The following is a 27638-nucleotide window of genomic DNA, read 5'->3' on the forward strand; positions in this document are numbered from 1 at the left end:
AACCTGGACATGTGAATATATGATTAGATACCAGATGACACTTGGGAATTACTTTTTATAATTTAAAATTTTAATCTTTTTATTTTTTAAATTTCAATTCCAGGATAGTTCACATATCCTGTCAGTTTCAGGTATACAACATAGTAATTCAACAATTTCATACATTATTCAGTGCTCAAGGTTAAGTGTACTCTCAATCCCCTTCACTTATTTCACTGATTCCCACCACCACCAGCTAGGAATTACTTTTTAAATTTTCTTAAAAAGAACAGTTACATTAGAGTTATATAGGAGAACATATTTATTCTTAGCAAATGCATGAAATATTTAGTGGAAGCATCATGACTGACTTTCAAGTGATTCAGCAAACATATGCGTATTTTGATGCTTTCTTCATAGACATTAGTACACTTAACGTTTTGTCTAGGTAATGGGTTCATTGTCAGTATTTCTTGTGTTCTTTCACTTTTACAAGCATGCAATTTTCTTAATAAAAAGTTGAGAGATCTTTTTTTCAAATAGACTCTGAGAGAGTTACTTATCTTTTAAGATTTTATCCATTTATTCATGAGAGACATAGACAGAAAGGCAGAGACATAGGCAGAGGGAGAAGCAGGCTCCCTGTGGGAAGCCTGATGCGGGATTCCATCCCAGGATCCAGGATCACAAACCAAGCCAAAGGCAGAGGTCCAACCACTGAGCCACTCAGGTGCCCCAAAAGTTGAGAAGATCAGATGAATAAGGTCTGAGGATCTAATGTAAAACATGGTGACTATGATTGATAACACTATCATATACTTGAAATTTGCTCAAAGTAGAACTAAAATGTTCTCACACAAAAAATTAAATGTGAGGTGATGTGTTCATTAACTACATGGAGGGAATCCTTTCACAATGTACATGAAATCACCATAATGTACGCTTTAAATATCTTACATTTTATTTGTCAGTTATACGTTAATAAAGCTGAAATTTTTAAAAAGAGAAAAAAGTGGTAAAACCTACCTATTCATATTTTGCTTGTGATATTTGCATTACCATATTCTGCCATTATCTTTTTGTCACTTACTAAAACTGGTAGCCTCACTGATTGAATTTTCTGTTAATTTGTTCTTATTTCCAGGAGCAATTTTCATATAGACTGTATACACACACTTCTTAAGATGTACATGATAACTAAATAATGTTAGAAGACATGAGTCTAATAAGATGGATTATATAGGATTTCAAGGAGGTACTCTAAGAGGAGATGAACTTTGCCATCTTCCATTAATCCAATCCATTATTTGACATCTTGGTAACCTATCTGGTTTCTGTATTTTATAGTAGTAATTATACTGACAACACAATTTTTGTGTACTTGGTAGGCTTTGCTCAACACTGCGACTCACACAGGTCTATCAGAATTCCCATAGCCTTTTAAGTCTTTGGCATTCATCTTTCCATCCATAATACTGGTATGCCAGATACACCTTCCTAGAGAAGTGAGTTGTATCTTAAGTGCTGGCAAATATCGTGGTCTATACTTAGGTCCTAGCTAGTCAGTAAAAGTCTACATATTGAAAAGCAATATATAAAGAGAATCTTTACAAACAACCTGTTATTTAAAAGCAACAGAAAGAATCCAGCAGATACACCTGTCAGTCTACATTTGAGATACTTAATGGCAGCAAATGTTTACCTATCCTCATTTCAAATAGTAATAGAAAACATGTTTTCTACCAAAACTCTCCAGATTTAGCTCTTGAAGCTTTGAATTTCTTTAATTTGGTCCTTTCATAGACATAAAGTAAATACCAGGAATGAAGAATTCAGAATTTAACATTTTTAATCCACTAGTACACAACCCGCCCATAAATCAAGATTAAAAAAAAATTGGAACATGAAAAGTATTTTAGAAAACAAAGAAAACATTTAAGAATACACTCTTATTCCAACATGAAAAATAAACAATCCTCAAAACCACTGGCATTTGATTTCAAGTTAATTCTATTTTGACTTAAAAAAAAAAAAAAAAAAAAACCACCTGTAAGAAGCTTTTATTTTCCCAGTCTTTTCGTGACCTATTTTGTCCCTTACAGAATATAACAGTTGTAAAATCTACATATAATATTCACAACCTGTTCTTAAATAGTGTTAATAATCTAATACTCCCAAATGCAAAATATTTTCATGTTACCAGAGAGCAAATCTATCAAGAAGCACCTGGATACAAGTTATGTGCTCTTTACTAAAAACCATTAAAATAAAAAGTAAGTTCCCTATTTTTAAACAGTTAAATATTCAGGATTCTCTTTCCAAAGAAAAGCTTTTCTTTACTAACAGTTGTTATGTTACCTAAATTCTAAATCTATTCCATCTATTTCATTTTTTTGCTGAATACCAGTAATATGTTAGCCTATGTTTCCCTTTTCTCCTCCTGACTTACACGTAAAAATGGGTTTCTGTGGATATGGGTTTAATATTACAAACCAGAATGCCTAAGAATCAAAATCTTATTATACTGATATGACAAAGGCACGAATTAGCTCTAGGGTTTGTAATTTAAATCAGCAATCCTCACCCTCAACAAAAAGACATATACGTACAATAAAGACTGAAACATTACCTGGAATGTATTTTATTTTACCGTGATACTGCCAGACATTATTATATAATTTACACTCATCATCTTAATGAATTCTCACAGTTGTATGTAATAAGTACTACATTTTACAAATGAGATTTAAAAGGATGTTTAAAGAGATTCAGTAACTTTTTTTTTTTTTATTGGTGTTCAATTTACTAACATACAGAATAACCCCCAGTGCCCGTCACCCATTCACTCCCACCCCCCGCCCTCCTCCCCTTCCAACACCCCTAGTTCGTTTCCCAGAGTTAGCAGTCTTTACGTTCTGTCTCCCTTTCTGATATTTCCCACACATTTCTTCCCCCTTCCCTTATATTCCCTTTCACTATTATTTATATTCCCCAAATGAATGAGAACATATAATGTTTGTCCTTCTCCGACTGGCTTACTTCACTCAGCGAGATTCAGTAACTTGACCAAGGTTATAGTTAGTTAAGAACTGTAATCCAGAGCCAAGATTCAAATCAACCTTTTTCTCTAGAATTCTTCCCCAAGCCACTGCCTCTTCCATTATTAACTTCAACTAACATTTTGTAAATTCTTCAGAGGTTCCTAAATGGAAGCAGATTAGGATGATCTCAAAAGTAGACGCATAGGACACACCAAGTCATTCCCAAATTTTTTGGTCTTTTTTTTTTTTTTTTTTTTTTTTTTTTTTTATTTTTTAATTTTTATTTATTTATGATAGTCACAGAGAGAGAGAGAGAGGCAGAGACACAGGCAGAGGGAGAAGCAGGCTCCATGCACCGGGAGCCCGACGTGGGATTCGATCCCGGGTCTCCAGGATCGCGCCCTGGGCCAAAGGCAGGCGCCAAACCGCTGCGCCACCCAGGGATCCCTTTTTTTTTTTTTTTTTTTATTTTTTAATTTTTATTTATTCAAATTTTTTGGTCTTGAGAACCCTTTACATTCTTAAAATTACTGAGGAACTCAGAGAGTTTTTATTTATATGGATTACATCTTTTGATATTTACCATATTAGACACTAAAACAAAAGTATTTATCAAGAGATCCCTGGGTGGCGCAGCAGTTTGGCGCCTGCCTTTGGCCCAGGGTGCGATCCTGGAGACCCGGGATCGAATCCCATGTCGGGCTCCCGGTGCATGGAGCCTGCTTCTCCCTCTGCCTGTGTCTCTGCCTCTCTCTCTCTCTCTCTCTGTGTGACTATCATAAATAAATTTTAAAAAAAAAAGTATTTATCAATACAATTAACAATGAGGCATCAAGCTGACATAAATAACACTTTCAATTAAAAATTACTATTTTTCCCAAAAAGAGTAACCTTTTTTTTTTTTTTTTTACATTTTTGCCTAAATTTAAGGTCTAGCTTAATAGAAAGCAGCTGGATTCTCATAGTGTTTATGCATTCAGTCTGTTGCTGTAGACTATCTGGCCTCACAGCAGGAAAAAGGAAAAGTATTCAAAAACCTTTTCAGACAGCTGTGTATATTGACACAATACTAAAACTCGACAAATGGTAGTTTCTTTTTTTTTTTTTAAGGTTTTTTTATTTATTCATGGGAGACACAGAGAGAGGTAGAGACATAGAGGGAGAAGCAAGCTCCTCACAGGGATCTCGATGTGGGACTCGATCCTTAAACTGGGATCATGCCCTGAGCCAAAGGCAGATGCTCAACCACTGAGCCACCCAGGCGTCCCCAAATGGTAGTTTCTTAAAGAAGAGTTGCATCTTGGAATCTGAATCCCTATCAATGAACTTTTCATATTTTATTACATTAAAATCCACTAGTGTACCTTGCATTCTGAAAGGATATTTACTTATGATGATTGTGAAATATCAGCATTGGTTGCTTGGAAAATATAGATTTACTGCGATGCCCATCCTCCAAATGTTGACATATTTCACTACAAATATAAATATAGAAAATATTTAAACTGTTAAACCTGAGATGTCAACTTTTGACAAATTCTAATTTTCACTCTCAAATTTTTATCATTGGTAACAAATACTGTCAATTGTTTCCTCAAAATAACATGCTCGCCTCGTTGTCAAGAAAATATAAGCGCAACCTTAAAGTGTGAAAAACTGTAGTTTGTCAGTTCTTTCAAGTGAAAATGCTGTTCCATGAAACAAGCAGCTCATAACTCAATCTCACAAGCGCTTTTCCTTATGAGAAGGACCGTACCTCCTTAGTCAGCAAAGTACTTTATGCATCCTTCCTATTCGATCAAAGATTCTTAAAACTTAAAAAAACCATGTACCCAAGGGTTGAGATTTAACAAAAATCATTTCTACTGTTTCATCAAGGCCATTTTCACACGGTGTTTCGTGTAACTGCCTTGCTTTGTGCTAACGGACCACCAGTTTTACTCAGCTTTGCTTTTTGGACCATCAGTGCAAATGTCACTGGAAGAAAGATAAATAGTGTCTTAGTATTTTCTACTTTGAAAATAGTTATGACCTCTCAGGTCCCCTGGAAGGCTCTGAATGATCCCCAGAGGTCAGTGGGTCACCTTTTCCAAGATTATATCACTGGTTCAAGGTTGGGGTGGAAACGAACAAAATCCTGTTCATCCCAAGAGTCTTCATCTTCTTAGTTCCTTTAGTTTGAGATACATCACCAACGTGACCGGTGTGTCATAACCGTAGTATAAGGGGAAGGAAATCAAGGACGTAATTTGCCATGAAATTGTTTTAAGATTGTATTTTGAGCACTTTTACGCTAAATCAACAGTTCTTTATGTGGCGGTTAAAATTTAGAGAAGATAGCACCACACACACCCTCCCCTTCCCACCTGAAAAGACTTGAGGACGAAGCCCCTAACACAGCACTTTCAGCAACCTCCAAGGTACTTTTTAGCTATCCCGAACTTAAAGATCTAGAGAACGAGTTCGAATTCAGAGTCCAACTCCCGGTCCCAAGAACAACACATCATGGTCTGGAAATTCAATGTTGTTCACCAAGGAGCAGCCCTCTCTGCCCCGCTCTTTCCCCTCCAACTAGATGGGGAAACTCCTTTGAAAGTAAAACTCCATTTCTGCAGGGTTTTGAACTGCAGTGGGAGGTGTCTAGAATGTAGAAGGCTGAGCTACAACCCGCAACAAGGTGGTGGTTCTGAGATGGTAAAATTGTCTTCCCGTGTGCATCTCAGAGAGGAGATGGGGCCAACTGACTTCCAAGCCTCTTCCCATCTCTTTTTCTGGGCTAAAGAAGGCCCAAGACAAGTGAGCTGAGCTATGTCCACAGTTAGGAACAGCGTGGAGGAATCCCGCGTCTGGCGGGAGAGGAAAACAGGGTCAGTGGCAGAAAGGAGGGGAGGCAGGTGGATCAACGACATCAGTCCTCCCCAGGAGGTGCTGAGAATCTAGACAAAATAGTCCCCGGGAGGAACATGGCGCCCACCGCGGCAGGATATAATCAGCCGAAAGAAAGGTTTTCCGCCCCATTCCATTTTACAAATCACGGCGCCAACGCAGAGAAATTTTAGGGCCAAGGGAGGAGACTTGGTAAACTAACTGCAGCGCACTACGGCTTGGGAGGTACTAGTGGACCGAGCGGCGATTACGTAACACAAGGGAGCGGCACAGCGACCCCTCATTTTCCTCCTCGCGCCCGAACAGCGCCCCAGTCCTAGGGAGGCGGGAGGGCGCGGCGGGAGAAGCGAGCGCTCCCCCCGGGACGTCACCTCGGCGCGGCCTCGCCCCCCGCCCGCCGACTCGCAGCCGCCCGCCCCCTCCCCCTCCCCCTCCCCCTCCCCGCGGGCCACCGCCCGCCGCCCGCCCACTCCTCCGAGACGCCTCGCGCCCGGCGTGCGTGTGGACGTCGGTGTGTGCGGGGCCGTGGGGCGCGAGTGCGCGCGCGCGCGCCGCGGAGGACGCCGGGGGGCGGGGGCGGGCGGCAGGCAGGCAGGCAGGCAGGCAGGGTCCGCCCGGCCCAGACCGTCGCGCGGCTCCCGAGCTCCCGCGGCTCCGGGGGCGCACGCGCTCGCGAGCCGCGCCCCATGCCCGCCGCCGCCGCCCGGGCCGCGCTGCACTCGCGGGGAGCAGGGGCGCGCGCCACCGGGCCCCTGCCCCCACCCCCCGCGCCCCCGCCCCATCCCCCTCTCATTGTCTCGCCTCCGAGCGCCTCGCCGAGCGAAAAGATAACGGAACCCCCGGGAGAAGGGGGTGGGGAGAAAGAAGGCTCGCCCGCTCGCTTACTCACCTCCCGTGGTCGTCGCCGCCGGTAGTCTGACCCGAGGAAGGCGCCGTCGCCTTAAAGGGACCTCGCACCCGGCGCCGGGAGAAGGGGGTGGGAGCAGGGGAGGGGACGGGGGCTTGGGGAGACGGCTGAGAGGGAACCGTGGAGAGCGCGTCTCCCCGCGGGGGAAAGGAAACCTCCCTCGGGTTCCAGTGACTTGGGGTGGATTTTTTTCCCGAGGGGGGCGGGGGGGCCCCGAGGGAGGGGGTGGGGGGGCCAAGGAATGCGGCTCCGTGTACGGGAGCTGGCGCGGGGGAGAGAGACGCCGACTCCCCCCACCGACCCTCTCGCTCCGCGGAGGGATACGTCTCGTCACTTCCGCCCTCCCCCTCTCGTGGCCTCGCAATTGGCTGCGGCGTGGGACACGTCATGGGCTCATCCTAACCCCTGCCCGGGCTTCTTTTCCAGTCAAGTTTGTCTGGACCTGCAAATAAATAAATAAATAAATAAATAAATAAATAAAAAACATTTAAGAAAAATGAAATAAGAATAATTAGCTTCAGAAGCAACAGCTAAATCTTGATGAGGAAAATGGAATTTCCAAGGAAAATAGTGCCCAATTCACTTGCCTGGACTTTCCAAAGAAATTTTGGGCACCTCCTCACTTTCCACTCAAGTCTTGTACCTAACCAAGAGGAGAACCTCATGCCACAGGCCAGGTGGTGAGACCCAATGGCACCAACAACTGTCCTTGGAACAAAGGCAGCAGAATGGCACATACTCTTCATCAGGAGGCATTTGGCCAAGTAGCCTTGTGGCAGTAGTCTTAAGTGAAGAACTTTTAAAAGCTATTTTTACTCTGAACCCTACTGGATTCTGGAAATAAATCACATATATTGCTTATCAAAGTGACTCATGTATGGAAACTGCTTTGAAGCCGTTTGTCAATAGACTCGGCACAAATCCTCAATTCTAAGAAACCATAGATTCTACATCTGTGCTTTTTGCTCCGATCAAGGCTGAGGGGGATTGGCTCAAAGAAAGGAGTCTATTCAAGACCAGCCACCTGTAATTTTTCCCCGAACAAGAAGTACCTCTTTTCCAGGTATCTAAGAAATTTAGTCCTTTTTTTACTTTCAGAGATGATAATATTGTAAAATTTTCCTTGGATATGTGAGTATGTTGTTGCTCTCTAAGCAATACACAAATATTTACTCCAAGCCAATGTAGATCAAAGTACTTTGTGCAAGATTGGGGAGAATCAGAACCATATTTATTCATTTTTTTATATATGTGCACTTTATTCAACCACCAGACTGAAAATAGGCGATGGAATTAGGCATTACAAATTGCTCCCTCATGCACCTGTGTGTACACAATGCCGTCCATTTTCATTCCACTTCATCTCATTTCATACTAAGTACATGTGAATGATCTCAAAGTGTCATTTTTAGCAAGAACTTTATTATTTGGATTGAAAAAAAAATCACCAATCCTTCCAAAAATACTTCTGAAGCCTTTCCAGACCTGATCTAGAAAAGCCTAAGATGGGATTATGGAATCAATCACCAGAAGACAAATTCTACAAGAAGCTCAAATCCTATTTTATACTTTCCTACTATAATTATAATTCATTATAAAGTTATTTGCCTCTGAAATATTCTTGTTGAAATGTATTTTCCCATGCTGAAAGTGCCAACTTATGCTCTCTGCCAATGAGGTCTAGTCCAGCAGACTGTACCATGCACTGTTGACCAATAACCATTAGCATACCATACTGAAAATGCATCATGCATCCATTCACTTTTTTAACACATTTTTATTGAGTACTTTGCAATATGCAGGTGCGGGTCTAGGTGCCTCAGGTCGTGTACTAGGTGAGTACAACAAAAAAGAAAGCAAAATTCCTGAACTCATGAAACTTGTACTCTAGTGGGGAGAGACATGAAATATCTACATAAACAAATTGTTCCAATATCTATTCTTGGATAACAAATGGCCCCAAAACTTAGTGGCCTAGAACAACAACAGTTGGGGATCCCTGGATAGCTCAGTGGTTTAAGCGCCTGCCTTCGGCCCAGGGCTTGATCCTGAAGTACCGGGATCAAGTCCTGGGATCGAGTCCCACATCGGGCTCTCTGCATAGAGCCTGCTTCTTCCTCTGCCTATGTCTGTGTGTGTGTGTGTGTGTGTGTGTGTGTGTGTGTGTGTCTTATGAATAAATAAATAAATTCTTAAAACATTTTTCAAAAAAAAAAGTATAGGGACACCTGGGTGGCTCAGCGGTTAAGCATCTACCATTGGCTCAGGGCGTGATCCTGGAGTCCTGGGATCGAGTCCTACATCAGGCTCCCTGCATGAAGCCTGCTTCTCCCTCTGCCTATGTCTCTGCCTCTGTGTGTGTGTGTGTCTTATGAATAAATAAAATCTAAAAAAAAAAATAGGTTTAAATTTTTAAAAAGAACAATTTTATTATAATTTCTTATGGTTCTGGGAGGTGATTAGGCTAAACTAAGCAGTTTTCACTTGAAGTCTCATGCAGTGGCTGGGGCTGAAATCTTCTCAAAAGCCTCTTCAAATAGCTGGAAGTTGGTGATGGCTGTTGGCCAGAACAGCTGGCTGTTGGCCTCTCCATGTAGCCTGAGCTTCCTTATATTATCGTGGGTGAATTCCAAGATTGAGTCCTCAAGAGGACCAGGCAGAGATTGTATGGTTTTTGTGACCTAGCCTCAAAGGTCACAAAGCATCATTTCCACCACACTTACAGGCTGCCCTCGATTTGAGGCCAGTGGGAAACATCTCTCAAAGGAATAGTAGAAATACCACATTGTAAGAAGCATCTGTGGCATAGGGAATCTTGTGGCCGTCTCGGAAAATATAATCTACCACACTTCATATAAGTAAGTATATTGTAGGTGATAATGGGATAGGTGCTATGGGTGGGGAAAAGGGCAGGAGAGAAGGAATTGGAAGTGTGGTACAGAGGTGTGGATGGGAAAGTTGTTATTTTATGCGGGGTAGTTGGAGAAGCCTTCATTATTAAGGTGACATTTGAACGCAGACCTGAGGAAAGTGAAGCCAGTTTCAGGTTTTACTCTTAGTGAAATGAAATCATTGGAGGATTTTGAGGAGTGACATGACCTGACTAACTTTAAAGGAATTCCCTGACTGCTTTTACAGAATAGCTTGTAGGGGCAAGGAGTATATGCAGGAAGATGATTTAGGAGCCTATTGCAATAATCCAGGTGAGAGATGATGGTGGCCTGGACCGGGTGGGAACTGTGTAGCTACAACTTCAACTGAGTGAGTTCTGTAGTGTGCGGTTTGGTTCTCTGTGACCTATGTCTCTAATTTCATTTGTGCCCTGGAATATAGTTTTGGGTTTTTTTTTTTTTTAAGACTTATTTATTTATTTGAGGGAGAAAGGGCAGTGGGGAAGAATCCTGCAGTGGGGCCTCCCCCTACTCCACTGAGCATGGAGCCTCACTTGACTCCGTGCTTGATCCCTGGACCCTGAGATCATGACCTGAGGTGAAATCAAGAGTCAGCTGATCAAAGGTCTGAGCAACCCAGGAGTCCTGCTGGGAGACAGTTTTGGCTAATAATGGCTAACAAAATGTGTGAGTGATGGTGCCCTGCCTGCCACAAAGAAATAAAGGAAGAACATTGTGCTGAATGTTAAAATGGAAGTCTTTTGGGTACTGGAGGCTCCTTTGAGGAAAGAGTTTAGGAAACAAGGGTAAGAATCAACAATCAGAGAATGAGTAAGCTCTTTGACATCATTAAAGAAGTCCTAACTATGCCAACAGCCAGGAATACTGATCAACTGTTGAATGACTAATTGTTGTAAGAAATCAATAGTATAGGGGCGCCTGGGTGGCTCGGTCAGTTAAACGTCTGCTTTCATGATTCCAGGGTCCTGGGATCAAGTTCCACATTGGGCTCCCTGCTCCACGGAGAGTCTGCTTCTCCCTCTCCTCCCCGTTCATGCTCTCTCTCTTAAATAAATAAAATCGGGGATCCCTGGGTGGTTCTGCTGTTTAGTGCCTGCCTTCAGCCCAGGGCATGATTCTGGAGACCTGGGATTGAGTCCCACATCAGGCTCCCTGCATGGAGCCTGCTTCTCCTTCTGCCTGTGTCTCTGCCTCTCTCTCTCTCTCTCTGTGTCTCTCATGAATAAATAAATAAAATATTTAAAAATAAAATAAAATCCCCAAAAAAGAAAAAAATCAGTAGTAGAAACATTTTATAACTTTAAAGGGTATGAAGAGAACTCCACCACCTTGCAACACTAGAGCAAATCTCTGAAAGAATTCTACAGTTAGTGCTCCCATTTCCAGAAATATATTCCCTATGCTAAAGAGGGAATGCCCATGTTAATTTGGACAGTGTTAGAACATTTTGCTGTCCTCAGCTAACACACACATTTCTAGAGTGAATAGAACCCATAGCTGTGGTCTCTTATATTTGACCCATCTTGATAATGATGGGAAACCAAAGCAGCAGTGCAAATAACCTGGATTGAAACCTTAGAATTCCATTTGCACTTGCCTCTACAACATATTAGGGAGGGGTCTGAAAGCCAATCCAGTTTGATATATTGAGGAACCCTAACACTGCTGCTAAAACTACCCCAGTCTTCGATAGCCAACTTAGAAAAATTGAATCCTCTCCTTATGGGTTTCTAAGAAAGAAGGTCAAAAGTTAACGGAAGTCCAAAGTTGGGCATTTCACAGTTAGGTAGCCAGAGACTGCTTCTTTTCTACAGTTTATGGAAACACTTAATTTGCTTCCTTGGCTTATGGTTTCTGCCACGAGTTGAAAATTGAAACCACCTGTAGCTTGGAGAGTGTCAAGGCAGAGAAACAAATGATTTCAACATGTCTTCAAAAGCAGTGATCCATGGGTGCCCCTCTGCCATTGTTTTGCTAATATCTAGACCCAATCACCAATGCTCAGATTCAGTGTGAAGCTAACCTGTACTTGTCAGAGTGGGGAGTAGAGAAGATTATGAGGTCAGTCCCAACAGAAAACAGCTTCGTGGGAACAATGCCAGGTTTCTTTAAAATGAATATCATCCTCTCTGCAACATACACTCAGGGTGGTCCAAATCAGGAACTCAAAAGAAGCTACTCGTTTAGGAAGACACAAGAGCTAGAAAAACAATGGAGAAATTTTCATCATCCGAGCATCTCCCAGCCCCAAAAGATTAACAGCTGATTGTACTGAACCTGGGAGGCAAAAGAAGTCCACATGTATGGGTGGGAATATAAACATAACTTGATGGGATAAGAATGAGTAACTTGATGGGGAAATCATCATGACACAAAGGGCAAGTGATCTATGTTTGACTGGTGGCAAATAAAAAATGGGGAACCCAGAGGCTGCTGCTAGGTTTTATTTAAAAATATTTTTGCTGCGATGCCTGGGTGGCTCAGGGGTTGAGCACCTGCCTTCAGCCCAGGGCATGATCCTGGAGTCCCAGGATCAAGTCTCACATCGAGCATCCTGCGAGGAGTCTGCTTCTCCCTATGCCTGTGTCTCTGCCTCTCTCTGTGTGTGTCGCTAATGAATAAATAATACAATCTTTAAAAATAAATAAATAAAGCTTATTTTAAAAAACAAAAATAAAAATATTATTTGCTACTTCCTTAAGTTTAGAGGAGCTGAGGGTTTTCCTAGTGGCTCAGAAAATCCTCACAAGGTGAGAAATAACTGGAGGAAGTTTTCAGACTGGGTTTCTAAGATGAACGTTGCTCATCAGTTTCAGTAAAAAGCAGTTGAAGGTCTCTGTCTTCCAGATATATTTTGCGAGAAATGTATGAGCAGCAACTTCATCAGTCAAGACTTCTCTGTGAGTTGCTGTATGATTTCATGGAAAGTAATAATTTAGTTAAACTTTGAATTTAATTAATATTATTTAAGAGACACCCAGAAGCAAAGCTACATTTGTTTCATCTGGGTTGTTGCTACGGAGTTGAGCAGGTATGATTATCAAATAATTAAATTGATTCCATAAAGCTTCATGGAAAAATTAATTGGATTGCTTTATAGACACATTCGTTATGTGGCTTTTTCACTATAATAGATTGCAAAGTAAAATTTAATTAAAATTTCCTTTTTTCTCTAGGATACATTCTTTTCTAATTTAGCAGTGTTTGTATTTTATTATAGTCATGAATAATTTCCAGAACACGACTCAGACATTAAACAACTTGATTCATTCTTTTGAAAGACAAGAGGAATAATATCATTGTTTCACAGACGAAGAGACTCACATAGCCTCCAGAATCTAGTATTAAATGTTTCTGGTGTAGATAAGTGATCACATCCTTGGGGTTTCTTCTTGTTGTCAAATATGTACAGTAGGAGTTAGAGGTAGTAAGGGCCGTCTCCTAAGACAGCCAGAGATTCATTTTTAATGTCTTTTGTATTGCCTGAGACAAAGATAGTAAGACCTGAAAATGTGAAAGTGCCAAGATTCACAAATTTAAAATAATTTTATAGGAGGAAAATGGTTTAGCCTTCATTCATCCAGGAAATAGTTCTCATTTTTACATTTGTGTGTAAATGCATTGGTGTGCAAGTCCTTGTGAATCATGTGAGTTTCTCCTTTCCTATGCACTCTGCTTCCTGGGAGCCTCTGGTCTCTGCTTCTCCTATTCAGAGATTTTTTTTTTTTTAGAGATTTTATTTATTTATTCATGAGAAACAGAGAGAGAGGCAGAGACATAGGCAGAGGGAGAAGCAGGTTCCTGATGAGGAGGAGCCCAATGCAGGACTTGATCCCAGGATCTGGGATCATACCGTGAGCCAAAGGCAGATACTCAACCACTGAGCCACTCAAGCGTCCCCTATTCAGAGATCTTATTCCTAATCTAGGAAAATGGATCTTAACCTTTTCTGCATCATGAACCTTTTGAAAATCTCTATGTGAGATACGGATTATCTCCCTCGGAAAAATGCACATTGGTACATGTATGTAAAATTTTGAAATACTTTCAGTCTTGAAACCCATTTGTGTGCTTCTATATGAACCCCAGAGAAAGAATCTCAGGCTCTGGGTTCATTGGATAAGATCCTTCACTCCCTGTCTTTCCAGAGAAGTGATATATTTCTCAGTAATCATATGAACATGTGTGCTTCTACTCACTCTGACAAGGGGCTTGTTATTACTATCATTATTAAGCATTTATTATTATTATTGTCTTTATTTGTTTTTCCTTTATCTTTGCCCAAGACATTCTTCATATCTGGGAAAGCCCAGGAACCTCAAAGACTTGGAAGCTGACCAGATGGTCTAGCTACCTCAGCCAGTTGACTTAATACCACTAGAACTGAGGAGGTTATCCCCAGTTCTCCAAGTGTACAAATACACTGGCCCTCCTGGGATGCCTGGCCCTACCTCACCTGATTCATTGGCTGTGGCTCATTGAATATTCATGTGCTCTCTACATTTCCTAGCTCCCCTTGCAGCTGTATTAGGTAGGGCCTCAACGTTGAGTCCTGGCACATGGGAAAAGAAGTGTAAGTGATGGGTTACTCTTGGTGCAGGGCACTTAAAGGTTGGTGTGGCTCCTCTCTTCCCATTTGGTGAGATGGTAGAACAAGATGAAAGCAGCTTAGATCCCTGAGTAACCCCAGAGAGGAGAGCTGAAGGAAGTCATGAGTTGCCTAATATACCCTGGACTTCACCAGAATGACAAGAAACCTTTATTGTGCTAAGCCACTGAGATTCCAGGATAAATGTGTTAATTCAGCACACCCTGATTACACTGATAATACACTGGTATAAGACTGGATTTAAAAAAAAGAAATTGCCCCAGAACACTTTTATGGCTAAGAATGGGAGTCAATATGGTTAACTTATAGAACTTGACATTATTATTATTATTAGAGACATGTTAGATTAGAGATATGTTATTAGATACATGGATTATTAGAGATATTACTGGTTATTAATATTAGAGGTATATAAGATGCCTAGGATGATACTTGGCTTATATAACTCCATAAGCAGTGACTTTTATTGTTAGTTCTTAAGATATCCTATATCATAATGTAAGTATTTGATGGGACATGATAAAATTTGATTACATTCATGGATAACAGTCTCCTATTCTGATTCTTTCCCAGATTTCTCACCTTAAAGTATCTCTTCAAAATAGTTTGGGTCTTGGGCAGAAGTATCTTTTATAAAATTGCTAGAAGGAATAATTTCCAGGAAATCAGTAGTTTATTATCTTTAATCATCCAAATGCTTAGTAAAAGCCTATTATTTCTTCCATATATTAATGAACAAAACAGCATAGAAAGTAACAATATTACCAAGTACAATTTTGTGTGGTCCAGACATTTACAGAATAGAATATATAAAACAATGCTAACTGTGTGAGACAGACAGTATATGGAAAGAGAAAAGAAAGCTCTCTGCAGGCTCAATTCTTCAGAGAAAACTTCTTGAAATGAGTGGGGCTCAGATCTTGTCTTGAAGCATGGGTAGAATACGAAAAAATAGGAAAAGGAAGAAGGCAGTCCAAGTGGACAACAGAATGAGCAAGGTATTGATCAAACCCATAATAGTCAAATAAAATATTAGGTTGATTAGTCAAAATCTCTGGAGGTTTTTTTGCAGGCAAAAAAAAGCAATCCAACATTGGCAATTTTCTGTGTTCAAATTAATAAAAGTGGCATTTTGGAGTGGTAGAAGTTTCAACTGTATTAGTAATGTTTTCCTTTTTAAAAAGATTTTATTTATTTATTGAGAGAGAGGGAGAGAAAGAGAGAGAGAGCATGAGGAGGGGGAGGAGCAGATGAGGAAGGAGAGAGACAGAAAATCTCTCAAGCAGACTCACATTGGGTGTGGGGGCCATGCACAGGGCTCCATCTCCGGACCCTGAGCTGAGATATGACTTGAGCTGAAACCAAGAGTCAGATGTTCAACTGACTAAGCCTCCCAGACGCCCCAGTAATGTTTTCTTTTTTACACTGAGTGGTAATTACATAAGATCCTTATATTATTTCTTTTTTTTTTAAGATTTATTTATTTATTCATGAGACAGAGAGAGAGAGAGAGAGAGAGAGAGAGAAAGGCAGAGACACAGGCAGAGGGACAAGCAGGCTCCTTGCCGATGTGGGACTCTGATCCCGGATCCCAGGATCACGACCTGAGCCGAAGGCAGTGCCCCAAACGCTGAGCTATCCAGGCATCCCAAGATCCTTATATTACTTCTTATTTCTTGTGGTTATTAAATATTTTACAATTATCTCATTAAAATAACCAAAAGAAAAATAAAATAACTTAAAGAAGAGCAAAAAAGAAAGTTAAGTCTTATCAAATAAATTAAGGAATCCCATTAGGTAGCACTCATTCTCTTTAGGAAAATAACCCTTGGTTTTCTCAGTATTCTCAGACCTTCTCTTTTTTCCCCAGTTTTCCCCCAAATGGTTTAGGGGGCAAGCACAGCTTATGTAATTGTATGACAAAGGAGAGAATCCAAGAGACCCCTAAGTGCAATGTTCTTTGTTGTGGCCTTTGGGGCACCATCCCTTCCTCACCTGGCCACTGCCTGTCCTGCTGGTAATTGCAAGTGCAAGATAAGATTCCAGACCATGCGGATATAACTTGTGATCTGGCCTCCCTTTGGTTGCTCAGGCTTCATGGCTGTCTCTCAGCCTCCCCTCAGCTCTCTGGCTGTACAGATTCTACAAACTACAGTCTGTCTCTGAGGCCCATTAACTGTGGCCCTGCTTGGTGGAGGCAGGTGATTCACTCTGTAGGCTTCACTATTGTGTCACCTTGCTCTAGCTTGCTAAGATCATCCCTCCGACCAGTTCCTCAGCCAGATACCATGGCTCTTACTGACAGCATCACAGAAAAGCCAGACCTCAGGGCCTTTGGTCTGAGTACACTTTTACCTGATGTGCTATACCAGAGGAAGATGCAGAGCATCCTCTCAGGGGCTCAGATGGGAGCAAGTCCCAGCTGTTCCTACCAATCACATGATGCATCTCATGATCTCTAGACAGAAGTCTGGAAAGGAGAAATCGGGACATCTGACAGTTTTTCCTTTCCCCCTTATTCTCTCTCCTACTCTTTCATCCCATTATTCCGCAGGACCAACAACCATAGGCTTCCTGTCTTTCCTCCAGTCTGTCTCCATCTACTCCTGAACAGCAAACATCACAGCCTGGCAGTCATACCCTTTGGGAGAACTTCCTGAGTTAAGCTGGTATCTTCAAGGAGTCAAATAGACCTTTTTTTTTTTTTTTTTTTAATCTTGAAAGGAATTTAGGAAGTAGGAAGTCTTCTTTCAAGCCACTAACCTGGCCTAGAAATTACTTGTCTTGCTATAAAATTCTATTTTGAATGTCAGAGCTGAATCTTTCAGTATCCTCCCCACTTCCTTCTCTAACAAGTCCTTATCTTCTCAAGCAGATGGATGCCAAGGGCCAACTAAGGATAAAGTCATTTATTCATAAAGGAACAAGGAGAGCACATTGATTTTTAAAATATTACTTTTCTAATTGTACTAAAATTCTCCACATCCCCTGTTCCTTCCTTCATAGATCTCTGACAATTGCCTCATGACAGGTCAAATTCTGTGATTTATTGCCAAAGGGTGATACTCAAAATGTTGAACAATCAGCTGAATAGCATCCCTGACCCATGATAAACATATAGAGGAAATAGAACCAGTTAAGTAAGTTCCCAGTGTTTGCTCTTCCTCTCTCACAAGGCACATCTGTGTATAGCTTCGAGAATGTTTTACCCAGGAGCTCTTCTTCCTCAGCCCGTGTTTGGAGTGACTGCCTCCTGCCTGGTAGGCAAGATCTGTGGAGTGTGCCTGGTGCACATCAGATGCTGGTTAACAAGGCATGATTTTAAGGAACATAAACTATCTCATTGATGTCACAACTGCCTTTTAGGCAGGAGGTCTTCCGGGGTAAATGTTCAGGCCCAGTACTCTGGGAGTTGGTGAAAAGAAGTGAAAGGAGAGTCTGGCTGTAGTTGAGGAATCATGCCAAGCACTAACTAGCTCCTCACTTAACCTTGTCTAAGCTTTGTGTCTTCAACTGTGAAACAGGATTAAAGAGAATTCACTGACCTAATGCATGTAAAATGCTTAGCACAGCAAAGTGTTGAGTCAATGTCAGCTATTAATGTAACCATGAGTAATGTTTATTATTATAATAATTTTATTGTTGTTGTTACTGGACCAGTGCCCCTTTATTGACTATGAGGAGTATTTCCCTGACTTCAGCACCCTTAGCCACACGTACCTGTGGGATTTCTGATACAAATATTGAACTGAATATGACATGAATGAATGATGAATGAATAAAGCATGTGTATGCCAAGCAACAGGGTAGTGAAGAGAAAATTCAGTCACAGACCACACCCCTGGTTAGCACAAGAGAGATCTTTCCCTATACTGAGAAGGACCAAAGTCAAATTCAAGTACTACAGGCTTTTTTTTTTTTTTAAGATTTTATTAATTTATTCATGAGAGAGGCAGAGACATAGACAGAGACTCAACCACTGAGGCACGCAGGTGCCCCACTCCAGGCTTTCATATTAACTATACAGGATATAAAACTTTAAAAATAATCAGTAAGGGGAAAAAAGAAAAAATATATTTTAAATAAATATAAATTAAAATAAACCAAAAAAAAAAGGAGTATTTGATTACATAATATCCCAGAAACCCAAGCTTTCTAGGACTGCCCTGGAGACAGGGTCTTCAGACACATTTGGAATGTGGTGGTAAGCCTGGGTCACGGAAGAGAAGAGGCACTGTAGAAAGGGGGTAGCTTGGCAGAATTGCCTTCATATTTTAAGTTACAGCTTTCTTTACTGAAGTAATAGTTTTAAGGAAATAAATCATTCACAAATCATTAATAGCAGATGCCGAGATGGGAAGATGATAAGCAAGAAAGATAATTAAAGCCTGTGTTCTTTGAAATGAAATAAGTATGGAGGCTAAATTGGATGACTTTTCAAACCTTTTCAATCTCATCATCCTAAAATAATTCTACTGTCTAGTGCAGAGGTTTTCAAACATTTTTTGACATCAAGCCCCTAAGAAATTATTCTGCATTTCGACCTGGTACAGGCAAACACACATAGTTATCCTCTCACAATACAGCTGTCATGAAAGAATATCGATCCTTACTGAGTAATACTTTTATTTTATTTTTTTAAAGATTTTGTTTATTTATTCATGAGAGACACAGGCAGACAGAGAGAGGCAGAGACATAGGCAGAGGGAGCCTGACGTGGGACACGATCCGGGGTCCCCAGGATCACACCCTGGGCCAAAGGCGGCGCTAAACCGCTGGGCCACCTGGGCTGCCCCTAATACTTATATTTTAATTGTGGGTCTTTGCTTCCCTCCCTCAATTTGTCAAACTGATTTGCCACTGGATTTTCCCCTTCCTCCCTCCCTCCTGTCATGCTTTCTCCCTCCATCATTTCTTGTCAAACTGATTTGCCACTCGCAGTTGAAAAAATATAGGTGTAGCGGGGTTTCCTAATCGTTAAATACTTCCGTAGGGTGTTTACTGTCCAGGATGCGGTAGAATTCAGCAAGCTGCCCCGAAGGACAGCTTCCAGGTTCGGATTTCGTCTCTAGCATGGAAGAAGTCATTCCCAGGGGACCTCGTTTTCCCTACAGGACAGACAGGAGCATCAACAGAAGTGCAAGGTCGAGGACAAGAAACATTTGTCTAGTGGAGTGTATCTTATGTTTGTTTTTTTTTTTTTTTTTTAATTTATTTATGATAGGCACACAGTGAGAGAGAGAGAGAGAGGCAGAGACACAGGCAGAGGGAGAAGCAGGCTCCATGCACCGGGAGCCCGACGTGGGATTCAATCCTGGGTCTCCAGGATCGCGCCCTGGGCCAAAGGCAGGCGCCAAACCGCTGCGCCACCCAGGGATCCCAATATCTTATGTTTTTATATTAACTTAAAAAAAAGAAAGTCTCCATGTCCAGTATTTAGCGCCACCGTGCACCTCTAACAGCTAACCCGACACACAACTCGATTCACTTCCAGGCGCGGGAAACTCCCCCCCGGGAGCCGGGATCCCGCGCTGCAGCCGACGCTCCGGCCCTTCCTCGGCCTCGGGTGAACTTTTTCCTGCAGCTTGGTGGAAGGTTACCTCGGAAGAAAATAGTCCCCACCGTCTAGAAACTTTTCAGGGGTAAAGAGGGCGTCGGACGTGGGAGCGAGCGGGCTGCTCCGACAGGAGCCGCAGGCCCTGGACCGCCAGCGGGGCGGGGCGACGCGCAGGCGGGGGCGGGGCCGGGGCCGGGGCCGGGGCCGGAGCCCGCGGACGAGGCGGGGGAGCCGGCGCGGAGGGGAGGAGGAAGCCTGAAGTCCCGGACCGGGCAGCCTCTGTTGAGCGTCCGCCGCCCGGGAGGGGGCGCTGGCGGGCGGGGAACGGGGGATGGTGCCGAGGTCTCCGCCCCCCGCCCCCGCCCCGTTTTCGGCCCCCCCACGCCTCCCGCGGGGAAGGTGTAGTCCCGGGTCGCCTAGACCCGCCTCTTCTTAATGATCATTTCTGTTCGTCGTCGTCCTCTCCGGGCCTCAGCCTGCAAGAAGGGAGCCATGTTGAGAGTGCAGAAAACGAAGTGACCTGGAGGAAAACGTGATTTAAAAAATAGTGGGGGATCCCTGGGTGGCGCAGCGGTTTGGCGCCTGCCTTTGGCCCGGGGCGCGATCCTGGAGACCCGGGATCGAATCCCACGTCGGGCTCCCGGTGCATGGAGCCTGCTTCTCCCTCTGCCTGTGTCTCTGCCTCTCTCTCTCTCTCTGTGTGACTATCATAAATAAATTTTTAAAAAATTAAAAAATAGTGTTTCCTACTTCCTTTTTCTCCCTCAAACGACTGTAGATGTAAGTCACACGTGGAAAGCCCCCAAGGTCAGGCTTTCCAAGGCTGTATCCCGCCTTCACCTGACACTTAGAATAAGATTTTGGTGCAATGATGAGGATCCCTGGGTGGCTCAGCGGTTGAGCGTCTGCCTTCGGCCCAGGGCGCGATGCTGGGGTCCCCGGATCGAGTCCCGCGTCGGGCTCCCCGCGTGGAGCCTGCTTCTCCCTCTGCCTGTGTCTCTCTCTGTCTCTCATAAATAAATAAATAAAATCTTAAAAAAGAAAGAAAAAATAGCATTTATACGTGCTTGGGTAGCTCAGTTGATTAAGCTTTGCTTAATCATGGATTAAGGATCCATGATCCATGATAAGGATCATGAGATCAAGTCCTGTGAGGGCTCCATGCTAGGCAGGGAGTCTGCAGGAGATTCTCTCTCTCCCTCTCCCCCGGCCCCTCCCTGTACTCAGGGCACTATCTGTCCCTCTCCCTCCCATTCAAATAAATAGATCTTAAAAAAAAATAGCATTTAGAATTTCACATGTATATGGTCTATACCTTGCTATATATAATAAATCTTTATGAAATGTAAATTCCTAAAACATAGGGGCTCTGTTTTATTCTTCGGTGAAATGGAGTTAATCTCCTTGTGTTATGCATTTTAAAGGGTCTAGATGTAATAGGGCTTCATTAAATGTCAGCTATTCATATTGTTTATCTTGATATCCTCCAAAGTGCTTTGCATGTGGTAATAAGTATTGGTTGGGGTCGCCTGGGTGGCTCTGCAGTTGGGTGCCTGCCTCCGGCTCAGGGCATGATCCTGGAGTCCCAGGATCGAGTCCCACATCAGGCTCCCTGCATGGAGACTGCTTCTCCCTCTGCCTATGTCTCTGCCTCTCTCTCTCTCTCTCTCATGAATAAATGAAATCTTAAAAAAAAAAAAAAAGTACTGGTTGAATGAATTAACATGCCATGTCCCATACTATACAAAGGAAAAATACCAGGATGGGAGCCCTCTAGCACAGTGACTTCATTTCATCACTGAAGCTTGGTATGAAGGTATCCATCCTGCAATCCTTTTACCAGATGCAGGGTCTCTTAACCTTGGAATGTGGAGCACTTCAAATTTTCAGGGAGAAATAAGCAGGCCTAATTAACTAGCAGAACCTAACCTCTTGTCAGGATGGAACTTAAGAAATTTGTTTAAATATGGAAAAGCTAAGCTCACTTGACACAGATTGTGGGGTGGGGTGTGTGTGTGTGCTATGTATTATTCAAGTTATGTCAAAATCGATTAGTGGACCCTGGTTTCCATTATAACATCACTCATTAGCGGAGTGATGGCTGGGAGCTCTGCAAGTCACATGATTTAATGAAGGAATTGACTGGATTTTCTTTGTGTTTCTGCCCTTAGCCATATTCAGTTTTTTGTATATTTGGAAAAGGTGAAAACAGAACGTGGAGATCCAGTTACTTTAATGCTGTCAGACTGTTAAGTGGTAGAAACTTTTTGAAGAGATTTACTGAGCTGTTGAATTAGTTGAAAGACTTTAGTGAATTAATTTAAAAGGTTCTGAGAGATAAAACATGTCAGACCCCTACTGGCTTATAAAATTGTTCTTTCCTATTGATGTGACATGACAGCTGAGCACAGTTCATGTCCAGCTGCAGGGGAATAAAATAAGGATAGTGCTGATGTGTTCAGAGACATGCTAGTGCTCAGCTCCATCTGGCCATGACAATGGAGTCACCTGGGCCCCATGCTCATTTTCTTCTGCTCAAGCACCTGAGCTCATTAGAACCAAAGTCAAGGTGCTAGACTGTTTGGTGAAATGAAGTCAGGACTACAGAAGAGCTTTACAGATATTGATGAGTAGGTGTTATGTTTCATGTTTTAGTTGTTAACTTTTGGAATGCACACCCGGAGCTAGCCCTCAGTGGTCAAGCCAGATCTGTGCCACTGTTTCCAGAGTGACTGAACTGAAAGCAGACTATGTCTGCAAGGAGACAAATATCCCTGGAATGTTCGAGACAAGTAGATGAATTGCAGAATATTCTAAAATTTTTGACCAGTGTTTGGTCCCAGCTGGTATAGAAAGTACATTCTTTTTCAGACAACAATGAAGTCAGCACTGTCAAAAATGTCAGCCAATATTGAAGCTGCAAGCCATCATCATTAATATATACCTGTACTCAGAAATTGAATATGCTGTGGTTAAATATAACATATTCATCCAACACATATTTATTAAGTGCTAGACTTTGGAGATGCCTCAGTTCTTATAGTCTAAACAGTGCTGTTCAATAGGAATATAATTTGAACCACCTATGTAATTTAAAATTTTCTAGTAGCCACTTTAAGAAAATTAAAAGAAACCAATAAAATTAATATAATTTTTTTAAAAAGATTTTATTTATTGGGATGCCTGGGTGGCTCAGTGGTTGAGCCTCTGCCTTTGGCTCAGGGTGTAATCCTGGAATCCCTGGATTGGGAGAGAGACAGATAGAGAGAGGCAGAGACACAGGCAGAGAGGAGAAGCAGGCTCCCTGTGGGGAGCTGGACGTGGGACCCGAGCCCAGAATCCTGGGATCACGGCCTGAGCCAAAGGCAGAGACTCAACCACTGAGCCACCCAGGGGTCCATGATTTAATTTTTTAAAGATTTTATTTATTTATTTATTCATGAAAGGCACAAAGAGCGAGGCAGAGACATAGGCAGAGGGAGAAGCAGGCTCCCCACAGGAAGCCCAGTGAGGGACTCGATCCCAGGACCCTGGGATCACAAGCTGAGCCAAAGGCAGATGCTTAGCCAATGAGCCACCCAGGCATTCCAATAAATTTAATTTTAATACTATATTTATTTCACCAAATATGTCTAAAATGTCATTTTGGTATGTGACTGATACAGGAATTATTATTATTATTTAAAGAATATATTTATTTGAGAGAGAGAGCACAAGCAGGGAGAAGGGCAGAGAGAGAGGGAGAAGCAGGCTCCCCACTGAGTAAGGAGCCCAATGCAGGGCTCCATCTCAGGACCCCAGGACCCTAACTAGAGCCCAAGGCAGATGCTTAACCAACTGAGCCACCCAGGTACCCCAAAATTACTATTTTTTAATAACTAATTATTTGGGGAGCACTTAGGTGGCTCAGTTAAGCTTAGAATCTCTTTTTTTTTCTTTTGAGAGCGAGTGTGTGTACAAGCAGGGGGAGTAACAGAGGGAGAGGGAGAAGCAGGCTCTCTGCTGAACAGGAGACCAATGTGGGGCTTGACTCCAAGACCCCAGGATCATGACCTGAGCCGAAGGCAGACACTCAACTGACTGAGCTACCCAGGCACCTCAAGCCTTGACTCCTGATTGGACTCAGGTCAGGATCTTCGGGTCATAAGATCCAGCCCCATGCTGGGTATGGAAACTGCTTGGATTCTCTCTCTCCCTCTCCATCTTCACCCCTCTCTCTAAAAAAAAAATAAATAAACAAAAATAAAATTAAAAACATTTTTTTTTAGTAATCTCTACATCCAATGTGAGGCTTGAACTGACACCCCATGACCTATTTAGAAATTATTAATTAAATAATTCTTTGGAATCCAGTTTTTCTAATTTGGTATTTTACACTTTGAGCACATCTCACATTATATTTGCCATGTTTCAGCTACTCAAAGCCACACATCACCAGCGGTTACCATATGGGGCACCCCAGGTCTAGAGGGAAATACAGATGAATAAACAGGTGATTTCAGTGAAATGTAGCAAAAGCTATGATAAGACAAGTATAAGGTACAGTGAACATATACAAAGGGCTTAGTCCCTTCAGTTCATCCCGAATCTCATAATTCTCTGTGCAGCTCTGCATTTTTCCTGTAGCTGTTCTTAAGCCAAGCCAGCATCTCTCTTTCCCAGACTTGCACAGCAGCCTCCAAAATTGTCTACCTGCATCCACCCATGTGCTTCTCTGTGGCTAGAATGACCTTTAATTTTTTAAAAAAATTTTTAAATAAATTTTATTTTATTTATTCATGAGAGACACACACAGAGAGAGGCAGAGACACAGGCAGAGGGAGAAGCAGGCTGCATGCAGGGAGCCTGACCTGGGACTTGACCCTGGCTCTCCAGGATAAGGCCCTGGGCTGAAGGCGGCGCTAAACTGCTGAACCACCCAGGCTGCCCTTTTAAAACATTTTTTTAAAAAGATTTTATTTATTTATTCATGAGAGACATAGAGAGGCAAGGGGGAAGCAGGCTCCATGCAGGAAGCCCGATGTGGGACTCAATCCCAGGACCCCCGGAACATGCCCTGAGCTGAAGGCAGATGCTCAACTGCTGAGCCACCCAGGCATCCCTAGGGTGACCTTTTAAACATGTGCATGTGATCATGTCACTCCACTGCTTAAAACCTTAAATACATGAAAGCCCGGTGAACGACTGTTAAATGATGGGCATAAAGCACCTAGAACACAAGTTCTGCTCACTAAGTTCAGTTCTCCCTACTTCTCCCTTTCACTCATTCTGCCTCATTCTTCCCTCTCTGGTTCCTTCTCCCATCTGCCTCTCAGCCCCAGCCCCTCTTCCTCTTTTTATCATCCAACTGTCTCTTATCAGCTGATTTTTTTTTCTTTCTTGCCTTCTATTTTTTCTCCCTTCTTTATTTTCCTTCTTCCTTCCATCCTCCCTTCCTCTCTTTCTTTCTGTAGGCTCAATGCCCAACATGGTGCTTAATTTCCACCCTGAGATCAACAGTCGTCTGCTCTACAGATTGAACCAGCCAGCCACCCCTCTTCCTCCTGCTTTAGTAGAATTTAAATAGAATTTAAATTTTTTCTTTTTTTAATTTATGATAGTCACAGAGAGAGAGAGAGAGAGAGAGAGAGAGGCAGAGACACAGGCAGAGGGAGAAGCAGGCTCCATGCACCGAGAGCCCGATGTGGGATTCGATCCCGGGTCTCCAGGATCGCGCCCTGGGCCAAAGGCAGGCGCTAACCCGCTGCGCCACCCAGGGATCCCAATAGAATTTAAATTTAAATGGGGTTAAAATTTTGTGCTATGTTATTTACTTCTGTGGTTCAAGTTCTTCACTTAAAAATCAGAAGAGCTTGACCCTGGGTCAGGATTAAATTCAAGTGCTTTTTTTCCCCCCAAAATAGTCTTCAGTTCTTTTTGTAGATTAGAGACTTCTTTAGAAAAATACATATTAGGGGCACCTGGGTGGCTCAGTAGGTTAAATGTCTGCCTTCAGCTCAGGCTGTGATCTCAGGGTCCTGGGATAGAGCCCCATGTTAAGCCCCACCTTGGCTTCCTTCTTGGAAGGAAGTCTGCTTCTCCCTTTCCCTCTCTCTCTTCTCCTCACCACTTGAGTTCTCGTTTTCTCTCTCTCAAATAAATAAATAAATAAATAAATAAATAAATAAATAAAATCTTAAAAAGAAATAAAAATACATATCACCTTCTCCTTCTGGGAAGAAAACAATCCCCTTTAACATTTTGTAGAAGAGAAAATAGTGTAGCTACTTAAAACAGGATCATCTAGTGATTTGAAACAAGTCAGAAGAATCCAGGCACTTGCCCCCACAGTACCTTTTTTTTTTTTTTAAGGTTTTATTTATTTTATTCAGAGAGAGAAAGAGAGAGCACAAGCAGGGGGAGCTGCAGGCAGAGCAAGAGGGAGAAGCAGGCTTCCCGCTGAGCAGGGAGCCCAACATGGGGCTCCATCCCAGGATCCCAGTATCAGGACCTGAGCCAAAGGCAGATACTTAACTGACTGAACTATCCAGGTGCCCCAACAATACCTCTTTTAGGTAGATTGCTGCTGACTCTTGGCCTTAGAGCAGTGAGGCAAATTAATTATGCAGTGTTGGGAGGATCCCTGGGTGGCTCAGTGGTTTAGCCCCTGCCTTCAGCCCAGGGCATGATCCTGGAGTCCTGGGATCGAGTCCCACATTGGGCTCGCTGCCTGCTTTTCCTTCTGCCTGTGTCTCTGCCTCTCTCTCATGAATAAATAAATAAAATCTTTAAAGAATAATAATAATTCAGTGTCTGTAAAAGTCAATAAATAAATGAAATCCCCAATTAATTAAACCTTCAGGGTACTGAGAGCTTGCAGTAGTTTCCTTAACTTTGCACACTTTCTTTTTTTTTTTTAATAGATTTTTTTTTTTTTTTTTTTTTATTCAGAGAGAGAGAGGCAGAGACACAGGCGGAGGGAAAAGCAGGGACCATGCAGACAACCCTATGTGGGACTCGACCCCAGGTCTCTAGGATCACGCCCTGGGCTGCAGGTGGCGCTAAACCGCTGAGCCACCCGGACTGCCCAACTTTGCACCCTTTCTTTGGAGGACTAGATCCCTTGTTTGGAGGAACAGCCAACCGAAGCGTATGGGCTGCTTCCTTTTACTTCTGAGAAAGTGGATTTATGTCTCCAATATAGAGAACTCTGCCAGGTGCCATCACTTTTTCTATCTCCAGTGAGAGCAAGAAGAAATCATGTAATTACAGAAGGAAGAAAGGAAGTTATAATTCAAGAAAGACTTCCTGCTGCCAAGCCATAGTAGACACCAACACAAAACAAACGAGGGAGGATCTCATCCTAGAAAAGATGTTTCTGTACAGGAAAAACAAACAAAAAACAAACAAACAAACAAACAAACAAACAAAAAAACCAACCAACCCTGAAAGGCTTGGGCATTCAGATTCAGAATCCACAAACATTTGTTGAATAAATACTATACATAGGGTGCATCTTTCTACTATTTAATATTTGAGCCTAAGAGAAACTCTTCAACTTTTTCCCAAATGGAATTCTATGCTGGAATGATATCCTGCAGAATAAGGAGCAACGACAGGAATACTTTAGTATTCATTATGTGTCAGCCACACTCAAATTTTAAAAACCCCAAACTAAAGCACCTGACTGGCTCTGTTGGTAGAACATGAGACTCTTGACTTTCGGTTTGTGAGTTTGAGCTCCATGTTGTGGGGTAGACTGTACTTA

The 27638-nt window shown here is 42.5% G+C and overlaps 1 protein-coding gene across 5 annotated transcripts in view; it reads right to left on the bottom strand.

The window, feature by feature from the left end:
* The window catches only part of POGZ (pogo transposable element derived with ZNF domain), a 46153-nt gene extending 39177 nt beyond the window's left edge, over positions 1 to 6976 (bottom strand). For 2 of the 5 annotated variants that reach the window (XM_038562249.1, XM_038562248.1), the window contains exon 1: positions 6796 to 6974. The gene's annotated coding sequence lies outside the window, so the exon portion shown is untranslated. Of the gene's footprint in view, positions 1 to 4384; positions 4496 to 6795 lie in introns of all 5 variants that reach the window. The other 3 variants (XM_038562246.1, XM_038562247.1, XM_038562245.1) reach the window with 3 other exon arrangements.
* Positions 6977 to 27638: the final 20662 nt, after the last annotated feature.

This window comes from Canis lupus, chromosome 17, assembly GCF_011100685.1.
Source record: "Canis lupus familiaris isolate Mischka breed German Shepherd chromosome 17, alternate assembly UU_Cfam_GSD_1.0, whole genome shotgun sequence".
Lineage (NCBI taxonomy): Eukaryota > Metazoa > Chordata > Mammalia > Carnivora > Canidae > Canis > Canis lupus.